The 21055-nt window shown below is 48.1% G+C and overlaps 1 protein-coding gene across 2 annotated transcripts in view; it reads left to right on the forward strand.

The window, feature by feature from the left end:
- Window positions 1-7435: 7435 nt before the first annotated feature.
- Window positions 7436-21055, forward strand: part of LOC119445311 (unconventional myosin-XVIIIa-like) — a 231901-nt gene continuing 218281 nt past the window's right edge. For both annotated transcript variants that reach the window (XM_037709624.2, XM_049663204.1), the window contains exon 1: window positions 7436-7682. The gene's annotated coding sequence lies outside the window, so the exon portion shown is untranslated. The remainder of the gene's footprint in view (window positions 7683-21055) is intronic.

Consider the following 21055-nt stretch of genomic DNA (forward strand, 5'->3'; position numbering starts at 1 on the left):
TCCTTAAAGAAGAAAAACGTCGGCAGAATATGAAAAAATGATCTATTGTTTCATCTTCTCCACAGAATGGGCACAGAGGGGAGGGCACCAGACCAGCCCTGTGACGATAGAAGTTTAATATTGGTACCCGACAACGTAATCGGGTAAAGATGACTTCAGTTTTTCTGGTGTGAAAGGAATTTTTGGGCCAAGGGAATAGTAGGTGTCGATATTCTGAGAAATTGGCTACAGCCGGGTTCAAGAAGTCTTGAATAATTGAATATCTCCTGAATCTAGTAGTCGTTAGGTAAGCTATTGTAGGAAGTAATCGTAATACAGGGCCACTGAGGGCCGCTCTCGCGAGACTGTCAGCCATTTCGTTCATGACTAATCCTTTATGTCCAGGCACCCAAAGATCCCCGGCGATCGATGCCGAGACGAACCTCGTTCTCTTCTTTTCTCAGTCCCCTCGCTGTGCCACACCATGTGGCAATATTCATTATCTAGACATAGGCTATCCATAGCATTAGAAATAATTGTTAGTCGGCTGCCTCTTTCGCTTTAAAAATATAATGTGTCTGTGCATGGTGTTCACACTGGAAATTAAAATAACATGTTGAATGAAAAAAAGATATGGATGAGGTAGCCGGCGTTGGTGCTTCGAATGCGCTTGTTTTCCTATTGTCAGGATTTTCAGACATAAAGCGAAAGTATGAATAAAAGCCGTGCTCGTCCGCGTCAACAATGATGCAGTTCGCGTTTAGCCACAATAACATTTTAAGGGAAAAGGTAGAGGCAACTCAAAAGAAACCATAAATAATTTGGGTAACACGACTCTGGTAATGACATTTAAGGAGCCGGGGGGAGGGGGGTGGCTTCGGCATCGCCAGGGGGAGGGGAGGGGGCTGAGCCCCCCCCCCCACCCCCCTTCCGTAGTCGGCGCCTATGTCCAAGACGTGGAACATTGTCCGATATCTCTTGGATCCCGAGAGTACAAAAACCGTACAAAGGCACAATCTGCAGAAGGTTATACACAGTACGAATGTATAGAAGAAGAGCTCTTTCAAGAGCTCCAACAGATTTGCATTGGAGATGCGGATAGAGAACGATTCCCGGATTACAGAGGTAATGAGAATCCTGATCTCGATGCCCCCATTACGGAGGCAGAAGTCACATATGAATTTATCAGGCTCAACCCGAAATCTGCACCGGGGATAACCAACAAAACGCTAAGGAACCTCGACAAAGAATCCATCCGAGCTCTCACAGACTACATGAATAAGTGCTGGAAGCAAGGTGACATTCCAAGTCAATGGAAAGCAGCCCAAATCATCTTTATACTGAAGCCCATGGAAAGAAACCACAACAGACAAACGTAAGGCCCATATCGCTAACATCCTGCGTCGGTAAACTCATGGAACATGTGGTTCTGACACGCTTCACGAGATACATGGATGATGCAGAACTTTACCCACATAGCATGGTTGGATTTCAAATAAACTTATCGACGCAGGATATTATGCTCACACGGAAACATCACATTATTGGTGCGGGTGCGAAAGCTCTAGATACCAAGGCGATACTTAGGCTTGCTCTAACAAAGGCCTTTGACACTGTCACGCACAAGGCAGTACTACAATATCTCCGAGAGCTGGATGTCGGACGTATAAAACCATACGCGTACATCAAATACTTCTTGACGGATCGTACGGCAATGATTACAATTGGAGGAACCAGATCGGAGGAGACCAAGCTAGGCAATAGGGGTACTCCACAGGGATCGATCCTATCCCCCTTTCTATTCAACGTGGCAATGATCGGTCTTCCTGTGAGACTCGCAAAGATAGAAGGACCAGGACACAGCCTATTCGCGGACGACATAACCCTTTGGGTGGCGGCTGGAAGCGATGGGCATGTGGAAGAGATCCTCCAAACAGCAGTGAACACGGTCGAAGATTACACCAGAGACAAGGGACTGCGATGTTCCTCTCAAAAATCAGAACTTCTGCTCTATAGACCCACATGTAGAAGTCGAAACATCATTTAGGAAAGACTGAACGTTGTGGTCACAGCAGAAGGCACCAGGATACCGATAGTGGAGAGCCTAAGAATACTGGGACTCCGCACGTGCATATCCGAAAAGAGACATAATGGAGAAACCATATACTACTGGATAATAGTGTTCACCAAACAATCATATTAATAAAGGGGATATCCAACAGGAACCATGGCATGAAAGCTAGAGCACAATCTTATCCGATTATTAGAAACATTCGTAATCAATCGTGTCGTATATATGGTCCCTTACCTTAAGCTCTACTGCTGCGGAGAAAGCCAAGATAGAATGCACCATTTGAAGGGTGTACAAGCAAGCCTTGGGACTTCCAGCAAATACGCAAACGAGAGGTTCCTAGCGCTCGGCGTGCACAACACATTAGACGAACTTATTGAGGCCCAGAGAGTGGCGCAGTATGAAAGACTAACGCAGAGTTTGCCGGACAGACACATCTCAGACGACATCGGAATAACCTACGAAGCACAGCACGGACTGCGGGTAGACATCCAGGGAAAATAAGGGAACATCTCTCAATACCCCCAATCCCTAGAAACATGCACCCGGAGTTTCACGAAGATAGAAGAATCGCAAGAGCGTGAGCTCTCCTAAAAAGATTCAGTATTGACCCTTTTCGCGGCGATCCCGTGGGCGCTGCCATATTTGATCACGTGGTGACGCGTTCATTGCTTGCCTCAATTGCCTCCGTTGCCTCCTTGTTTACAATGAAAGTATACGACGCCAGCGCGGCTTAGAAAACCTCTGTTTTCAGAGATATCGTAGACGGTGACTAGGTGGACGACACGAAGCTATGATCACAGCCTCGGAGAACATGCAAAAGCGCTTTCGGAGCCGATGAAGCTATGTCCAAACTGCGCAAGCAGCGTATGTATGTGGTGCTTGTTCTAAAAGCGGGGCTAAAAATGTATTCCAAGCTATCCAAGCTTTCCGATGATGAATTCAGTCAAGATTAGTGTGTTGTGCTCTTTGTTCGTTATTCGGCAAATATTTTGAAGCAGTGGCTTGTCAGTTTCTGACTCAGTGAAGTTCCCCGGTGCGGCCAATATCTGATTATTTTCTGCCTAATCGCTCGCGGGTGTGCTCAGTTCCGAATTTCCGATAGATTTGTTCTTGCTGCGCACAAGGCTTGAAACGTAGCTGTTTTGTACATTGTAATACCTTGTAGAAAATATATATTACAGCTAGTAAGTCGCTTACTCTTGTGGACCGTCACGAAACATTCAGCTTCGAGTCCGTCATTTATTGTGCGTATACAGTGCGTATGTATTCAAGTGTGCGCCCATTCACCTATTCTTGATACGTCGGCGATAGAGTGGGCGTAAGTTTTCCTGCCATTTGGGACAGATGTGTATAGATAATGTGCGCGAAACTTACCATGACAGGAAGCGGCGCTACTCCCACTGTCATTGTTTAACGAGTGGTAGTCACTCTTGCCGACGTTCTGTGGATGAAGCCATTTCTTTGAAGGTTAGCGATACAAGGCTGGCGGATGAGCATATTTCTGTATCCTCGAAGAAAACCGTACATCACAAATTCATTAAGTGCCGTACATCACGAAGTGCCGGTAACACGTACGGACAGTTGCAGCAGCTGTCCGCGAACTGGGCCACACAGATTCATTCTATTGCTTAACATGCCAGTCACTATTTTTGCAGCCAACTACTGCACATGCCTTCAATCCACATGATTCAGTCTAGCATGATTGGAGCACAGTGTGTTAGCGAAAACTCAGTTGCATTTCCGAGAGCTTATCGCACAGAAGCAAGGTAGAAGCGGTAATGGTTTCGTATTCGTGCGCGGCCACGGAGGAGAGGTATGGCGCGCCACCGTGAGCGCCATCTCGTTTCTCTAAAACAAACTGCTCCGCGAAAAGGGTCAATAGTGCCAGGGACGTGGTCTATGTGGATGCGTCGGAGTGTGCCGATAGTTGCTACCAGTCTAGAGGGTTACTCCCGAGTTAGTGGCACTGTAAAAACAGGAAAGGCGGAGGTGGCTGCCTTAGCACTGGCAATAGCCTCCACGGAGGCCAACATCATGGTCAGTGACTCCAAGACCGCAGTCAAGAACTATGCCAAAGGAAGAATGTCGCCGGAAGCGCTAAGAATTTTAGCCAACTTTCGTGAAGATCGAGATGTTTACATTAAATGGGCACCCGCACACTCCTCCCTTCCCGGGAACGAAGTAGCGCACAACCTGGCTCGAGAACTGACGGACCGAGCAGGTGACACGCAAATACTGGGAACGGAGAGAGACCGGATGACCAGCTTTATGTGATCACCAAACACTATAAATTTGGAAGGGCCCCCCCTCGGACACTCCTCGCTAAGTACACGGCAAGCGACGGTATGGCGCTTGCTACAATGCTACAAACAGTAACTTATCCGAACCCGGTGGCCTACCCCCGTTACTATCCAGAACTTTACACCGATAGATGCAGATTCTGTCAAGAAAGGGCGGGCTTAGAACATATGGTTTGGGCTTGTCTTGGGGCACCCACACAGAATAACACACACAAGACCAGAGATCAGTGGGAGACCGCGCTGCTCAGCTCGGCACCGGAAGACCAACTCAAGGCAATCCAGCAGACCGAACATGCTGCCACAGGCCAAGAGCTCGAGGCCGTCATCTAGGTAGAGAGGTCTAGGTCTTACAAATCTGCTGTACAAAAATAAAGTTTATTCCTCCTCCGACGGAATCAAAAAACTTGTGAAACGTTGGGCAAAGTACGTTGAAGTGCAGGGAGGTTATGTAGAAAAATAATGTATGTTTCAGTTTTCTATCATTAGAATAAATGTACCTTTTCTCAAAAGTCCTTTTACTTTTTGACTTCCCCTCGTACTTTTGTAGGACCCTATTTTAATGTTTGAGAAGTGGAACCAAGTTATACAAGTGTATGGTATGGTAAAGCCTTATTTAGAGAGGGTGGCTCATCGGCCTATTAAGGCTAATGGAGTTGGGGAATTGGGAGATAAGGACAGGGCCAGCCACTGAGGAATGCCTCCCCGCATGGTTACACCATGTGGAGAATTCCCAATTGTATAAAGTTTGATGAAGAGTAATCTCTAATTGGTTAAAAGGCTAAATAGAGTTGGAACTAGTGGCCTTTGAAAATTTAAACAATATAGTTGTGTGTTATAATATGCGCTTAGAACAGTATTAAACAAGATAAATGGCACTAGTGAATCCTTGTAAAGTGCAGTTAAACAAGAAATAAGAAAAGTGGCAAAAGTGAAAGGTGAAGTCCAACTAAAATATGTGAGAAATTGCAGTGTGCCGTGGGCAAAATGAAATTACTGGTTTAAGATTTTCAGCTATATGCTCTTTTCTGCAGAGCGAAGGAATGCCGAATGGCTGGGTTGTTTGGGTGAAACCGACACCTTCCTTAAATGGTCATCACAACCAGCATGCGAGAATATATAGGCGCTCCGAAGCTAAAGATTTGCTGGAATTGACATGAACTCCATCGCTATGTCAAATACATGATCCAAACTGGTGCGAATGCTGCGCCACCTCTTTAATGGACTGAGAGTGCCACGATGATCAACGAATGGGTTGCTGTAGTACGCCTTGAACTGCGTGGGCATTTCAAGCCTCCCGCATCGGTCGGTGTGGTTGCGTGTGCGGTGTGGGGGAAGAGAGGGGAAGCATTCGACTCGGCATCACTCTGGAGTCGGAAAGACAGTCGACAATCGCCATACCACAGCCGCACAGTTACCTCTCGAGCTCCGCCATTCTAGTACGATTTCAAGATTTATGCGCAAATGCTGTGTAACTCTCGAAAACGATTAATCGAACATGCGTGGTCGATTAAGTCGAATAAATGAAAGGTGGACATCGATGAAACTTAATGGTTTTGCGGGATACTTCCAATTGATTAATCGGTCAATCGTTCATCGATATTAGCAACCCTATACATGCGACAACGCACGACGCGTGTATTGATGAAGTGTCTGTATTAACACACGAAACTCTTATCAATCCGCACACATATGTATACTCTGACGACACACTCAGAAAAAAAAAAGAAAAATGTGAGCCGCCCATCTGACAACAATAATCGTCACCAATCTTGCGTACACTTTCTGTAGTGCTGCGCGCAGGGGGTGTAGTTTTTAGCCGTGAACTGCGTGCGCATCTCTGCTTGCCATAGCGTTCGTGACAGGGAAGTCACGAGTACGGTGTGCTAAAAATAAAGAAAACACATTCACGATTTATTTACCATTATGTGTGTGGGGTCAAAATAAGACCGCAAAGGTGTACACTATTTTAAAAATGGACTGACACACGACAGTTTTGTTTGGAATCAGCGCACTGAAACAAGATCAAGGCATTCCCTGTTTGTTGCGTTAAGTAATTCTGCCTCTGTAATTTTTATTTGATGCATGTACTTGTTGTAGCCACAATCAAATTGCTTGTGTAGTTCTATTTTGAAATGCACATCTACATTTCCCAGTTTTCGCACGAAATATGTTCCTTTTTTCATTAGTATAGACAGAGGGAATCTGCGACACTGTTGTTTCCCTACTCATAAATCTTCAATATCCTGGTTGTAAGGTTCACAGAGTAGCAGTACTACCAAACGATTTATTGTTTTGTTGAGACGATTGAACCATCAAACTCCGCTCGTTGAAGTTGCCCAGTTGGCGGAGTGGTGATTTGCCTTTCAGCACGTCGTCAAAACGCGGGAAATTGTCCACGCCCGTATCCTCTTCGCTGTCCGCGATCGCGTCGACAGCGATGGCAGCTGGCGAGACCGGACGCCCCCCTATTTATCTCGGCGTCTGCGAGTAACCGACTTTCGACCGGTATCACTCCCTCGTATATACTTCCTGGCATACCGGAGTACCTACTCCAATAACCCCTACGGAAGGCGCGATGCGGCTTTAGCAATTGCCGGAGGCGGGCGCCGGGGTCGCCCCGCACGTACGGCACAGATTCCAGGCCCATCCGGAAGTCGTCAAGCAGGAAATCGCTTTGATCGGAAAGACTTTTCCTCTTCGGAGGCAGGATGATACGAAGAAATACGGAATAGCAAAAGAGCACGTGCGTTCGAACGGACGAGACGCCGACAGAATGAAATGAAGAAAGTACGCGCTCCTTGCGCTGGACTAAAAAAGACAAGCAGGTATTTCGCTACGCATAAGCGCTGGTTCAGGAGCGGCTGGAACTGAGAAGAACAAAAAAAAAAAAGAAATGACAGGCTGAAAGGTGCATGCTTTGACCCGCTCGAACGGAAAGGCGAGACCCGCGCGCCAGAAGAGAGAAAGCGAAAACAGGAACAGAAACCGGCTTCACCCCCGCAAGCGACCGACGCGCCACGCCGTGGTTGTCGTAACTGGGAAACGCTGTTTCGAGGTCCGGCCGGTAGGATAGGCTGACGTCGCGTAGGAAAATGGCGGCGCGCGCCTCCCGTCTGCTGGCTTCGCTTCCGATATCTTGAGTGCGTGTTGTGCGCGAACGTCGGCGGTGCCCGTGGAAGTGTGCCTTTTGGCGGTGAATAAACCCCCACGCTGTGGTCCTCGCTTGTGGATTACGCTCTCGTCTCGACGACGACTCGGCCCCGCTTTGGATTTGACGTCTGCTTGTCGCGCGACGAAGACATGGGCGGCCGCCGGCACTACTCTGCACGGTGGGTGTGGATGTTACTCGCGCGAGAGAGTGCTTCGCTCGGGGCCGCCCGAGTTCACCGCATGTCATTCACCGACTCGGCCTCGGTGTTTATTGATGTTGGTGCTGCTTCGCGCTGACCATCGCTGGCGCGTAGAGAGCGTAAACACCGCAGCAGTGCTCATCGCGAGGTCTTTGTGCTCGAGAATGTTTCTTTTTTGGCTCGGGGCGAGGCCCCAGGCTCGGAAACCACCCCGGCAGTCGATGCCAAACGTTAGCGACGCTGACGTTTGGCCTTCTACGACCGTTTAAATTTTTTTTGCGATTCGACCGCAACGCACCGCTCGTTCTAGCCGAAATGAAGCGCAACGTTTATCCAACGACAACACGTCCTGCTTAGGTAGGCCCGCTGTTTATTACCTATCTCTAGCCGCGGCATTTCCATTCAAAGTGGCAAATTTTCGAGCCTCGCCTCGCCGGGCGTAGTTGATAGCCACGGCGGGTGCCAGCGCTGACGGAAACGTGTGCCGAGCGGCATTATCGACAACCGCAGACGCCGGCGTTTCCTTCGTAATTTTTATTTTAGGCAGGCCTCTGCGGCAAATAGTATAGGCCGTTTACTCTCTGGTCCCGCAACGGCTCGGTAGCGGTGTTGCGCAAACGCGCCAGCCCGCAAAATCGACGTGCCGGCCGGTCGACCCCGAGCCAGTGCGTGGTGTCACCCGAAAAAGCCGCTGCCGCCGGCGCGCGTATGTGTGTGGCTGCCAGGCGAGAGATTGCGATTCGTTCGCATTGCTTACTACGAGAGTGGCTCAGTTCGTGTTTTCGCGCAATGAACCCGGAAGAAGGCGGGCGAAAGCCGACCCGCTTTGTTGCACGTATTGCGCTCCTGCATGGATGGGTGGTTATAGCAGCAATACACACCGCGTGCGCCGCTCAATGAAGCATTGCTGATCGTCACGTCTCTCTCGATCGACGACCACTATCGCTGCGTTATTGCGTGTGTGTGTGTGCGCGCGCAGAGGCACGATTAGGGTCTGGTAATCGTCGCCGGAACTGTTGCTGCGTACTTCTGTCGTGTGTAAAGTTTTTTTTTATTTTTTTTCTAAGGGCGATTTAATCGACGCTCGGCGTTTTTCGGCTGTCAGCGCCAAATGCAGTCGACGGGATTTAGAAGTGTTTGAAATGCGCCTTGAGAACAAAGTTGGGCAGCGCTTTCGTTTCTGTTAGCAGGCATGTTTTTTTTTTTTTTTTTTTCCTTATTTTTTTTGCGATAGGGTGTGGGGTAAACATCGGATGTTACAGAAACTGCGCGTACTCGATAACTGTTTTACATCACAGACGTGAATGACAGTTATTGACAGATCGCTGAAAAAAGAAGTTTGCGCCAGCCCACTGTTTCCGTCGCGGCCCCTTTCGACGTTCGATCACCCTGCAAGCGCAACTCCGCCACCACGTGTGCAACGGAACGTCTCGTAATCAGCTTTTTTTTTTCCCTTCGCGGAAGAAGGGAGCGTCCGTCGTCTCTGGGCCGGACGAGGAAGAAGCGCCTTGTTCGTCCGGCGGTGCCGGAATGCGCTCGTCCCCCGCTTGGCCGTGCTCCGCGAAGCGCAGCCGGCGGTGCTTTGGTCGAGCGCGTGTGTGCGGGCGGCTGCTGTCAACGGCGGTGCGACCGCCTTCGGAGAGCTGTCTTCGGACCGCATTCCCGCCTCGCGGAACGAGTTCTTCCTCGGCGGGGCACCGCTTCTAGTTTTTTTTGAACATTTTTTTTTTTTTTTGTTTTCGCCATTGTTGACGGCTGGTGTGCCGTTGCACGAAGCCACTGTGCGATGTGGATGCACGCGTATTCTATCGGGCTGCAGGTTATCGCAGCTGGAGACATAATTCAGCCGGCGGTCTGGAGCGCGCGTTGGTGTCGCTCGTGGAAATAAATCGCGTTTTTGTTTGCATTTTGTTTTCTCGTCGCGTATCTGTGCGAATTGGGGTGTGTCGCGTAGCATGAGAGAAACGGCATGGTTAGGAACGCAGGTGGCTTTGCAGCTAGAGGCACAGTACTCGTCCGTTGTTTGATAGCGTGGCAATTTGAGCGACTCGTCGGAGTTGCCGCAGGTGTTGGAACTGCGCGCACGGATTTTGCTCGGGAGCATTAAAGGGAAACACCCCGAACGCAATGATGGACTGTCGTGCGTAGAGCGGAGTTTGTTTGTCGATGGGGTACGAAAAGTTACCGCACGTGTACTACCATTGTCTCGGCGTACCGGATAGAAGCACCAAAGCGTGCTCCCATGCGTTCTTGTCCTCTCTCTACGCCCGTCACGACTACTTGGCATAAACGCGCTCACTTACGTCGCTGACTGTCAGTGAACAGCGCGTATTCCTTCGCGAGAATGTTTTACCATGTTAATCAGTGTTTTAATCGCGAAGCCTGTCGTTGAAATTACCAGTAAGTCGTCGTAAACCTATTTCCGAGTCGATTTGCATTGCACAGTGCGCGTGACTTAGAATAGATTGTATGTTGATCGTCAAAGCTGGCCGTTATGGAGTGGCGGTATCCGCATATTGTCACCAGCAGACGTGAAACCAGCGCTTCCGCCACTTCAACTCTGATGGGGAGACGCGACATGCTAAGCTGATTTAGCTCTGTTAAAGGCATCACCAAAGGGAAACAGTGAATCAATGAGCTTTAAATCAGCCCGGAAGACGACGTCAACACGGAGGACACTGGACGACGAGCATTGTCTAAGAGCTGAAGTTTATTGACAACAACGCACGGAAGGGAAAACACCACCCCTGGACGCACGTGCCATTAGGTGACATGGCATGGATTAGATCAGCAAGCAAGGTTCTTCGATTGGACCAAGCTAGGTCATCATCACCACGCACGCACATGCGCTATCAAACTCGCCGTAAAAATATACTGAGGTTCCACTTACTTTTCCAACAAAACTCTCTTTTATGCATTCACGCCCAAAAGTATAGCTGGAACGTCCATGTATTCCGTCCCACACTTTTGGAAATGACATCTCGGAACTGGTGTCATCCAGGAGACTCATTTCAAGTGGATATATATATATATATATATATATATATATATATATATCCTCTACAATCACCGGCTACAATTCGTAAATTGCAATGTGGGCCGTAAAGTAAGTAATTAAGAAGTTAATTAGTGAATTTTTGTTGGTGCTACGTACCTAGCTCATTGCTCAACCCGCCGCAGTGGCTTTGGCATTGCGGTGCCAAGCGCGAGGTCGTGAGTTCGCTTCTCGGCCTCATTCCTATGGGGGCGGAATGCACTGTACCGCTTTGGCGCGCGCTGAAGAAGCCCAGGTGGCCAAAATCAGTCCGGAGCGTTCAACCAACGCATCCGTCAGTGCCCAATGCGCTCTTTCGGTACTTTTGTTTAAAGCCCATGGTTTTGTACCTTCGAAAATGACCGTCATCGTTTAACAGAGCGCCTATCTTTGAAGAGTAGGGGGTTGGAAGATTGGTGGAAGAAAGTCTGGAAAAGACAAATAAAGTGCCAAAACAAAGTTCCCAATAGGGGTTCAGAAAGCTTGGTGATCAAAATTCTTCATGTTTTTTTTTTTTTTTTTTTAATGATAGGTACGATACTAGGGCAATATAACAACAAGAGCTTGGTGGTGCAACCCACCGCCCCGTTCCAAAGGGGACGCATCCATCCTAACCGCCGTAAGATGCGCCTAGTCGGAACTAATTCACACCCGCCGCGCTGGCTTAGCTGCTGCGGTGTTGCGCTGTTCGAGCGCGGGGTCGCGGCAGCAAATCCCGGGCGCGGCGGCCGCATTTCGACGGGGGCAAAATGCAAAATACGCGCGTGTCCTGTGCATTGGGGACACGTTAACGATCGTCTGGGGGTCAGAATTAATCCGCAGTCACCCACTAAGGCGTGCCTCACAATTAGATGGTTGTTTTGGCACGTAAAACCCCAGAATTCATTCATCAAGTAATTCACATTTGCGAATAAACCCTCTCCTCGCAGCAGCGTTGTCCGATGACGTTTCCGAAAGCACTGAAAAAGTTTTCTCGCGGGCTTCTTTCAAGCTCGGGAAAGAGTTTTACGTAGCGCGTATTGAGTGCTGAAAACTGGATCGGCAATTTTTCATGACGGCCTACAATTTTCACATTGTCACTTTCGCTCTGATTATTATGTTTGAGAAGTTAATAACTAATTGCGTGATTATGCGAAACAAAGAACAGTCTGACTTGCTCCAAGCGACGGCAAATAACATTGCCCTGGTTGTGTCGACGTATGTGGCACTCGCATATCTTTTTAGGCACAACTTACCTGGGACACCCTGTGTATAGAAGGGTGGACCCTATAGGAAAGGGGAACAGCCGGAGTTGTGGACATCAAATGTTATAATTTCTTGTATCTTGTACGAAGTTGAGTATCTGTATATGAAGAAACGCTGGTAGTGTCCCTTTTTTGCGTGTCCAATAGTTTCCATGGGTATTATGTCTAAATAAACGTGGTTCATACCATTTTCTGAGCACTGTTCCGTTTTTATTTGATCCACCGTTATACATACATACATACATACATACATACATACATACATACATACATACATACATACATACATACATGCATACATGCATACATGCATACATGCATACATACATACATACATACATGCATGCATGCATGCATAGGTGTGTGTGTGAAGCGTTGGCAACGTTTTGGATACATTTCGGGCAGTGGCAAAACATACATCTATCCAGTAGTGTGCCAGAATATGAGCTTCGCCGTTTTTGATGCACGAGTTGCTCGGATTTGCGTACGTCTGCGAAAGCGTATTATTTAGTTCTTTGTTTTTCTTCTCGTCGCCTCTACATACAAACTGTGGGTCCCTGTTCGGGGCAGCGCGCTCGAACAATCGTCTCTGCGCCTTTGCGGTATGTGAGTCGTCCTGCCGTGCTGCATGCAACAACCATCTCGGTGTCGCCCCCGCAGCTTCCGCCGTGGGGCCGGAACAGGATCGGGCGCGTGTCGCCTGCGCGTCGTGGTCGCGCGGGTCTTCTTTCGCAACTCCGGCAGCCGCCGCCGCTTTGGAAGCCAGCGTACGCGGTCGTGTCTCCTCGAGGGCCGCGGTGCGAGATTTCAGCCGCTGTTTCGCCATTCATGGCTGCAGTGCACGCCGTTGTTACACGAGCGGGGGAATTGCGAGCCGACCGTATTTGGCGGTGGTCCGCGCTCGGCGATCCCTTCTGGCGACCGCGTCGTCAGACGAACCCGCACACGTGGCAGCCTGTATGTCGACGTACACGCTTTGGCCATTTGCCGAACAGTCCTTCGTGATCGTGTTTTGTCTCGCTACAGGGAGAGGTACGTACCTATAGAGCTAGGCGAGAGTATTTGCAATGTATACAGTGGACCATATATCTGTCCGATCGACGTGCTTCTGCGATGGTGCTGTGGGGATTATCAGAATGAGCGCGTTTGACCGAGGAAAAGTGACTATAGTATTTATTGGTAAGCTTCGAAGCAGTGGTGCACTTCACATTTTGTGGGATGATTGCCGATGCAATCAATAAACAAATTTCAATATATAACTTCTAACTATTGGGTTTAAGGCCCATGTCGTTATTACAGAGCTCTGTGTTAAAAACGAATGCTTTTGCTAGAAACTCGGCGCCTTGCTTTTATTTGCGCAACTTGCTGCTCAAGACCCGCAGCAAAAAAAGAGGGGGAAATGCATTGCTGTTTTGGTTATCTTTTCCCTACTGCATTTTCCCACTGTATGGAAATCTACTGAGAGGAACATTGATCCATTTCGCTCTAGATTTTGAGCGGTGCCTGTTGAGCCACGCGAACTGCATGCACTGCCCGCATTCGGGCCACATTGTGTTTTATTGTTTACTAAGCATTGAAGGGCAGAAAGCGACACCCAAGATGAATAAGTTATAATTTTAAACTACACATTCAGAATGACAAAACTGGCAGTATTGCCCCCTACGGAAGCTTGGTAAAGCGCCAAAGACAATAGTATCAATCAATCAATCAAACAAATGTTTATTAGGAACAGCTACAGAGCTTCAGTACTGGCAAATGAACAGAGAAGACAAATGTGGCAGACAAAACAATGTGAGATCGAGAATACAAATAGGGAAACAGAAAACGAGGAGGCGGGCTGTAAAAGGGAGCTAACCGTGCAACATGATTATCTACACATATACAAAAAGACCAAAAAATTTACTCTCAAATATGTCGCCAGAGGCACAATACTTAACTTTTTTTTTTTTTTTTTTTTTTTTTTTTTTTTTTGCAGTCGAGCCATGGGACAGTCCCTAATGCAACAAAATACGCTCAGAAAACTCGGCATGCTGCCCGGTATACTTCTACGGCATGTGGAATTGCACGTGATCACGAATATTTGGACAATGCATAATGATATGGACCGCCTAATAGAAGAACAGAAAGTCTGATTTAATACGTCTTCATTTTAGAGGTCTGAGTTGAGGTATATTTGAGAGGGCTGGACTACGATCGCCAGAACGGCAAAAGCGGTGCTTGAAAATTGATATCAATTTATTCTGGATGCGTTCAGTGAGGTCAGAATTAGATTTGTTCCTCCCGCCACCAACCGCAGAGTCATACATTAGTAGTGGAACGCACACAGTCGAATACAATTTCAGAAAGGCAGCAGGGGAGTTCAAGTCATGCGGTATACGACAAACAATACCTAGAGCGCGAAGGACACTCTGTTTCGCATGTTTAGCGTGTGAAGAGAAGCTTAGCGTTTTGTCGAAGTACACACCAATATCTTTTCATTTCATCGACTTGGGGCAATAAAGTATCCCGAAGGGCGTACGGAAAATACACATGGTGTGTTTGCCGCGCATAACTTAATACCGTAGTTTTGGAAGTATTTAGCAGTAGCTTATTGTCTCTGCACCAGTTTGAAAGTGAAAAAAAAAAAGTCTTTTTGAAGTTCAATGCCGTAGTGAACTCTGTTGACAGTCTTAAATATATTTAAGTAATCAGCCTGTAGAAGGAATGAAGAGTGTCGAATTGCTGACGAAATGTAATTTATGAGCAGTAGAAAGAGCAGAGGACGCATAACAGATCCTTGAGGAACACCGCTAGTGACCTCATGGCTAATGGAACTCTGTCCATTAATGCCAGGGAAGCACGATCTATTGCTTAGATAATTAGATACCAGGGCAGTGATGGAAGAAGTATGTCCATTTGCGTAAGCAAATAACGAGCTCATGGCAAACTACATCAAATGATTTACTTAGGTCAAAGTAAAGAGCGTCTAATTGATCCCTATGTATGACACCGGAAGCATGGGTCATAAATGTGACCAAGTTCGTTGTTGTGGAGTACCCCGATACAAAGCCATGCTGTTCATCTATAGAAATCTTCTTAGCACTAACAGAAAGCAGGGAATGCAATACATATTCACACACTTCGAATAATAATAATATAATAAAAAAACAGGACGTAACACCTTCTTGGAGTTCGCGCTGTATAGTTAGCCGTGACGATCTTCTCGGTAATTGCCGTACTCACAACGAATGATCAATTTGTGTTCAACGGAATTAAGAGTAACCATAGCAGGTCAGTGCACATGGGGTGTAGGAATAAACGAAAATATTTTTATATCTGTCACGTGACGCTGACGTCCCGCGCCACCGGTATGGGCGAGAAAGTGGGGGAAAAATGAAAAAAAAAAAGTGTTACTATTTCATTCTCGACTAGGATTTTTTTCCCTTCCTATTAACATTCTTTATTGTAAAAAGAATAGTTTGAAAGTGTGTAATCCTATACCAATTTAAATGTAATTGTCAGAAACTTGGAGGCTAACAAGGGTGCTCGAGAAGTTCACGATCGCGCTGGGATCGACCGAACGAAAATTTTTAAGGCGTAACATTAAGAGACAGGAAGCCTGACAGCAGTTTGCATTAGAGAGCAGCAAAGCGGTTGTATAGTCAGTATTCTAGTTGAAATTATTGAGAGGAAGAAATGGAGCTGGCGCAGATCACGTAATGCGTAGTGCATATGAGTGGGTATGTATTAGAGTTACAGAATGGGTGCCAAGGGGATTCGCAAAAGCGCAGTCGAGGACGGTGTTGCGATGAAATCGGGAGATTCGCAGGCAATGTTTGTGGGCAAGAGGGGGTAATTGGAGATCGCTGGGAGCTGCAAGGTTTCGTCCTGCGGTGGACTTAAAAGAGGCTGCAGACAGGGATGATGATGATGAATGTCGCTGTCCGTTAATCTGTGCCCCAGCTCCGCAATCGCGCAGAACCCCCAGCTCAATTTTCATTTTTTCTTTAGGGGCCATTTTCCGAGGGTAATACAGGATCGAGGGTGACGTAATGCAGGTGTCTGTCGCGCGGTTCCTGGGGGGTTTCTTTCACGAGTACAATACAGGAATAAGAAGCGATTCAAATATGAAAAAAAAAAAGTAAAATAAACAGTGTGAGTTAGCGAACACAGGATTCATAACACGGAGTTGCGTGGCGCTGGATTGCACGAATTTTCCTCGCTGGCGCCCAAGTAGCCGTAAAAAAAGAGCGTGGTTATCTTAACTGCAGGCGCGCTTTGCGGTGTGTATACTATGTAGAGCAAATGTGTTGAGGTTTGTGCAGGGGAGGGTGTATATACAGATACTTTCCAGGCGCTGCGAGTTAATTGTCGCCTCCCGCGCGGCGTCGTGTCCATTATGTGGGACATGTACTCTCCTGGCCGCGGTGCCCGGAGCGACGCAGTGCCTATACAGGCATTGATTACGACGCTGTCCTTGTGACCGATTCGATATCTCGGATCGCGCGGCGCTTACGCAGAGGGGAGAGGGGGCGTTGCGAGCCGAACTGGTCCTCCGTCCGCAGCGATGGATCGGTCGAGTTGTGTATACCGCTGCGGGCCTCCGCGGCGAAGTGTACTTTTGAGATGGAAAGTTAGTGCTTCGATCAACTTCGATGGCCCCCGTGCATGCGGAGAGCCTTGCTTTTTATTGCACCTCCTCACGTAAACGCGGCGGATCGGTCGCGTTGCACGCGTGCCTTCACGTCCGATTCTGGTCGGCGTTGTTGCGAAAGTCGCCTTTTTCTTGCGTGCCTTAATTTCGCTCGTGTACGAGAATTTTTACGCTCGCGACGTGCACTTGGCGCGTTATAGCCGCGGCGGCTGCTGCTAGCTGCGCCCATAAAAGTCCCTATTTACTACTTCCAGCGTGAAGAGTTAGCCAGCTGTGGCTGTTCGGAAACACTTCGATGCGCACGGATATGTGCAGTGGGTCATCTGTACAACGCTCAGGAATGTTTTCGTGACGCTTTACTAATTTGGGCATGTTCGTCAACTTTTGCGAATGTTGTGTCAAGGTTTACGAAAAGCAGATTCAGCTCGCGAAAAGATTTAAACGTTAAAGGATGTGGCGGTGCAAGTTTGCAAAAAGAAAGAAAAAAAATAAAAACATGGTTAACAGCAAGATTAATAGCTAGAAAATTCACCGTGGTCTAAAAACAATGCTTAGCTTTTGCGTATCTGCTGTGCTGAGTTTGTTGTTTTTAGGCGTGCTGCGCCTATCGGTAAATCAATGTTGATGAAATTGGTATCTATCCCGCAAAAAATGCGCGCTCAGGAGCAAAAAAAAAAAAGTAATAATAATGCGTGCAACGTATACCTTCCTCTTTGTCTGCCCGCGTGATTTTTCCGGATCCTAAAGTTCACATGTTAAGGGCACGTGATAGTATAAAACAAAGCTGACCACTAGGTCGCCGGTTCGCTCCCTAGCCGCATTATAATGTGGGCGATGTGCGGGTGCAGAACCCCAGGTGATGCAAGGTAATACTGTATATACCATACGCCGTCGCTCAATTTCCATGTATTGGAACGTGTTGGGATGTTGTTGTAGTGATCAGTCGACGTAAAATTAACATACGTGTGCTACTGCTTGAGTTCCTTGCGTTAACTGAGCCAGCATTTACGTGACCTGTCACGTGACAGAATTCGTGGTCTTCGCACTGATATCATCTTATTGCAGGTGAAGTACCCGAAGGAATTTTTTTTTTCGACTGCGGCGTATCTTGCCTTTTTTATTTTAATGTGTTTCGCAATTAGTTACTAAGTCTGTAACGGTCATTTCTGCCGAAGAAGCCGTTTAAAAAATGTTTGCCGGGATAACCTTAACGATTCCGGACTTTAATTCGACTCCTTTTCGCGCTTAATTTCGTCATTTGTCCGCAGCGCTCCACGCACGTTATCGCTGGGATCAGCTGACTGTGAACAGTGAATGATAAGAAAGGAATAAAGGAATATGAGGAGGTCGAAGGAATCCTTATATTTTACCGGCCACGAATACGGCGTCGCCGTATATACACGTTTCGTCATTAAGAGCAACTAATTTGGCATTTCCGAATAGCAACCATGTCAGACCTCGCGATTTGTTTAGACACGCTTAGCACAGCGTGGGCGTACTACACCCCGCGACAACTTTCTTCGGCAGGGCAGCGAAAGCTACGGAGCCGAAGCACTCATTTCTTTACTGCGCATCTGAATGTAGTCCGCGATGTATTCCGGAAGCTACGTAGCGTAAAAGAAATCGTACCCATTATTATATTTTTGTCATAAATGCTTTGGTAAAGGATTTCCATTGCTTGCTGTTTCTAATTTTGGCTTTCTGGTGTCCATGTCTGGCTTTCCTGACCTGTAAACCGCCAGCAAAACGTCGTCACTATTTGGCGTAGTTACACAAGAGCAGAAGCTCCACACGTCCGAGTGCGTGCGCGTATATCTTTGGCTTGGCGGCCGCAGAAAGTTCTCGTCGGGTATATTAGCCTATAATTGGAATGATAAATTATTAAATTGTGGGGTTTCACGTGCCAAAACCATGATATGATCATGAAGGACGAATCCGTAATGGCGGACTCCTGATTTATTTCGATCGTCTGGGGTTTATGCTGTCCATTACAGTGGGCACCACTGTAGAGGTCACCACTGGCACCAACAGTGCCGGTGGTGACCTCTTCTGAAACGACGCAGTGAGAGCGCCGTTGTTTCAGTGAGCGATTGCGCTCCACCTATTCCTGGAACTGAGTTGCGTGCCGTGAACGACTTATACTCACTCAGAAACAATCTTGCATATCTTTTAATGGTCATGCTGCAAGGCGACACCTGTAAGGGCGTACAGTTTAGCGCCGGACCCGCCGTGGTTGCTTCGTGACTTTGGAGGTCGCGGGATCGAATCCCGGCCACGGTGGCTGTATTTCGGTGGGGGCGAGATTCGAAAGCACCCGCGTACTTAGAATTTAGGTGCACGTTAAAGAACCCCAGGTGGTCCAAATTATTCCGGAGTTCCCCACTATGGCGTGCCTAATAATCATATCGTTGTTTTTGGCATGTTAAACCCCATCTTTTTTTTTTTTTTCAGTTAGGCGCTGCGTCTCGCGATGTCACCAACATCGCTGTTCCCTCTTGCTGTATCCTCATGTTGACACGCTGCGTATTTGTAAACAGAGCGCCAGTGAAAAGCACAAGCCAGTTTACAAGCGCTGACTTACTCGCTGCTGTTGGTCGCGCCGTGACTTTGTGGAAACTCAGCCCCCCCAGTTTAGATATTCCTTTTTATTTTGATTTATGTGTTCTCTGTTTTTCTCTTTTTGCCGCCGCATCCTGACGACGTCACGCGCTACTGAAGCTTTCGGCGCCATGCCACGTGTATGGCATATATGCTAAAGCACAACGGTCTCCGTCCAGTGCGACCACGCAGCTCGCGTGACGCACGTTCTTCCACGTCTCCGGTGCGGCTGCGGTCAGCGACACGCAGCCATTCCTTCCCTGCCTACATCGATGTGATAGCACCCCGTTCTGTCCGGTATATCCTTCTCTCCGGTAGCCTTCCCTCCACTCGGGGGCGCGTCGTCTGCGGCCCCGGATGCGGCGCAAGACGTGACCGTATCGCGCAACGGCGACGCTCGCGGGGCGCCATGCATTATGCATTCCTGCGCGAGAGGCCCACGCGTCGTCTCTCTTCAATGGAGAGACCCCGTCGTCTGCGGGCAGACGCAAAAGATACGTGCGTCCGATAACGCCGTCTGCGTGGCAGGCATGTGTGCCTGCTGCCGTCGTGCGCCGGGACACGGTTCCTATTTCTTCTTCTTTTTTTGCTCTCTAATCTCGCGGCAGTGAAACGCAGGCGTGTCTGTTTTCTCTCGTGGTGGCCTTTGTGCATCGGCACGACCGGAGATGTGCCAGCGTCGTGCGACGCGATGGCCTTCGGCTGGCACCCTTGCGTCGTCGTTCGACACGACACAGCGTGCGACGCGCACCTCCGCGGTGATGTTCCGTGGGCCGGATGCTTATACGCTCCTCTTTATTTTCCAGTGCACTGACCTCGTATCTCGAAGGTCTCCAGTCAGCTGAGTCGCTCACATTCACGGCTTTCGCCGTTAACGTTTATTCTCCCTCTCTCCCTCCTCCACTGCTGACCGCGGTTCAGGGGACTTCGCTAGGCAGTTACTGCGGTCGCCAGCAATTTTTCCTTGCCTTCCTTCACCTTCATTTATCTAGTTTTTTAAGATAAACAAATATTACCACCATGGCGTTAAACTTCCAGGTCTCATGCTGATTCGTAATGCCTCGGGGTATACTTAATTGTAGCAGCACTTGGGGATCTAAGGGGTTTAAGCTTTCAGCCGGGACTGTTGTGACGTGTAGATGATTCCACCAGAAGGCGTCGTTGCTTCTGGTTCAAAGTTCATCCTGTTTGCGCCGAGACAATCCTGGAGCGAGTGATCTAAGTGTAGGAGGACTTAAATTCAAAGTAATGTCGCCGGGAGGTCCGCATTGCGGTTTAGGTAGCACGAAAATTAGCAAAGCTTCTTCGCTTTCCCTCTTTCCCTAAGATTGAGCTCATCGCGGCATCAGCCAATGTGATTCATTGCGAAATACTGCTTGCTATAGACGCACATTTATCTCGAGGTTTTAATCTGCGTCGAATAAACTAGGGAAAACGCAAGAAAAAGATTAAAGCAACATACCCTTTTTTGCGGCTATATATATATACGAATGCAGGCCTAGCAGTAAGTGGCGGGAGTTGAGAAATTCGATTCCCCTCTCCGCCCGCTCACGGCTACAAACGTGCTGCCTGTGGCAATTTTTACGACGAGGGTGGGGTTATGGGCTTTTCAAGCGAAGCTTGGGCCGATATTTTGTAGCGATGCGTTATGCTTTATTCTATGCTATATATATAGTCTTATCATCCACCCCTCACGGCCGGCTGATCCCATTGATAACGTGAGCGGACCGTCACTGACTACTGACCAAGCGCGAAAAGGCATTAGCATCGGAAAGGCATCGCTACAAAATACCGGCCTTGTTTTGTGTTACAGATTTCGATGGCGGTGTAGTCACGCAAGAAG

This window comes from Dermacentor silvarum, chromosome 3 (assembly GCF_013339745.2).
Source record: "Dermacentor silvarum isolate Dsil-2018 chromosome 3, BIME_Dsil_1.4, whole genome shotgun sequence".
Taxonomy (NCBI): domain Eukaryota; kingdom Metazoa; phylum Arthropoda; class Arachnida; order Ixodida; family Ixodidae; genus Dermacentor; species Dermacentor silvarum.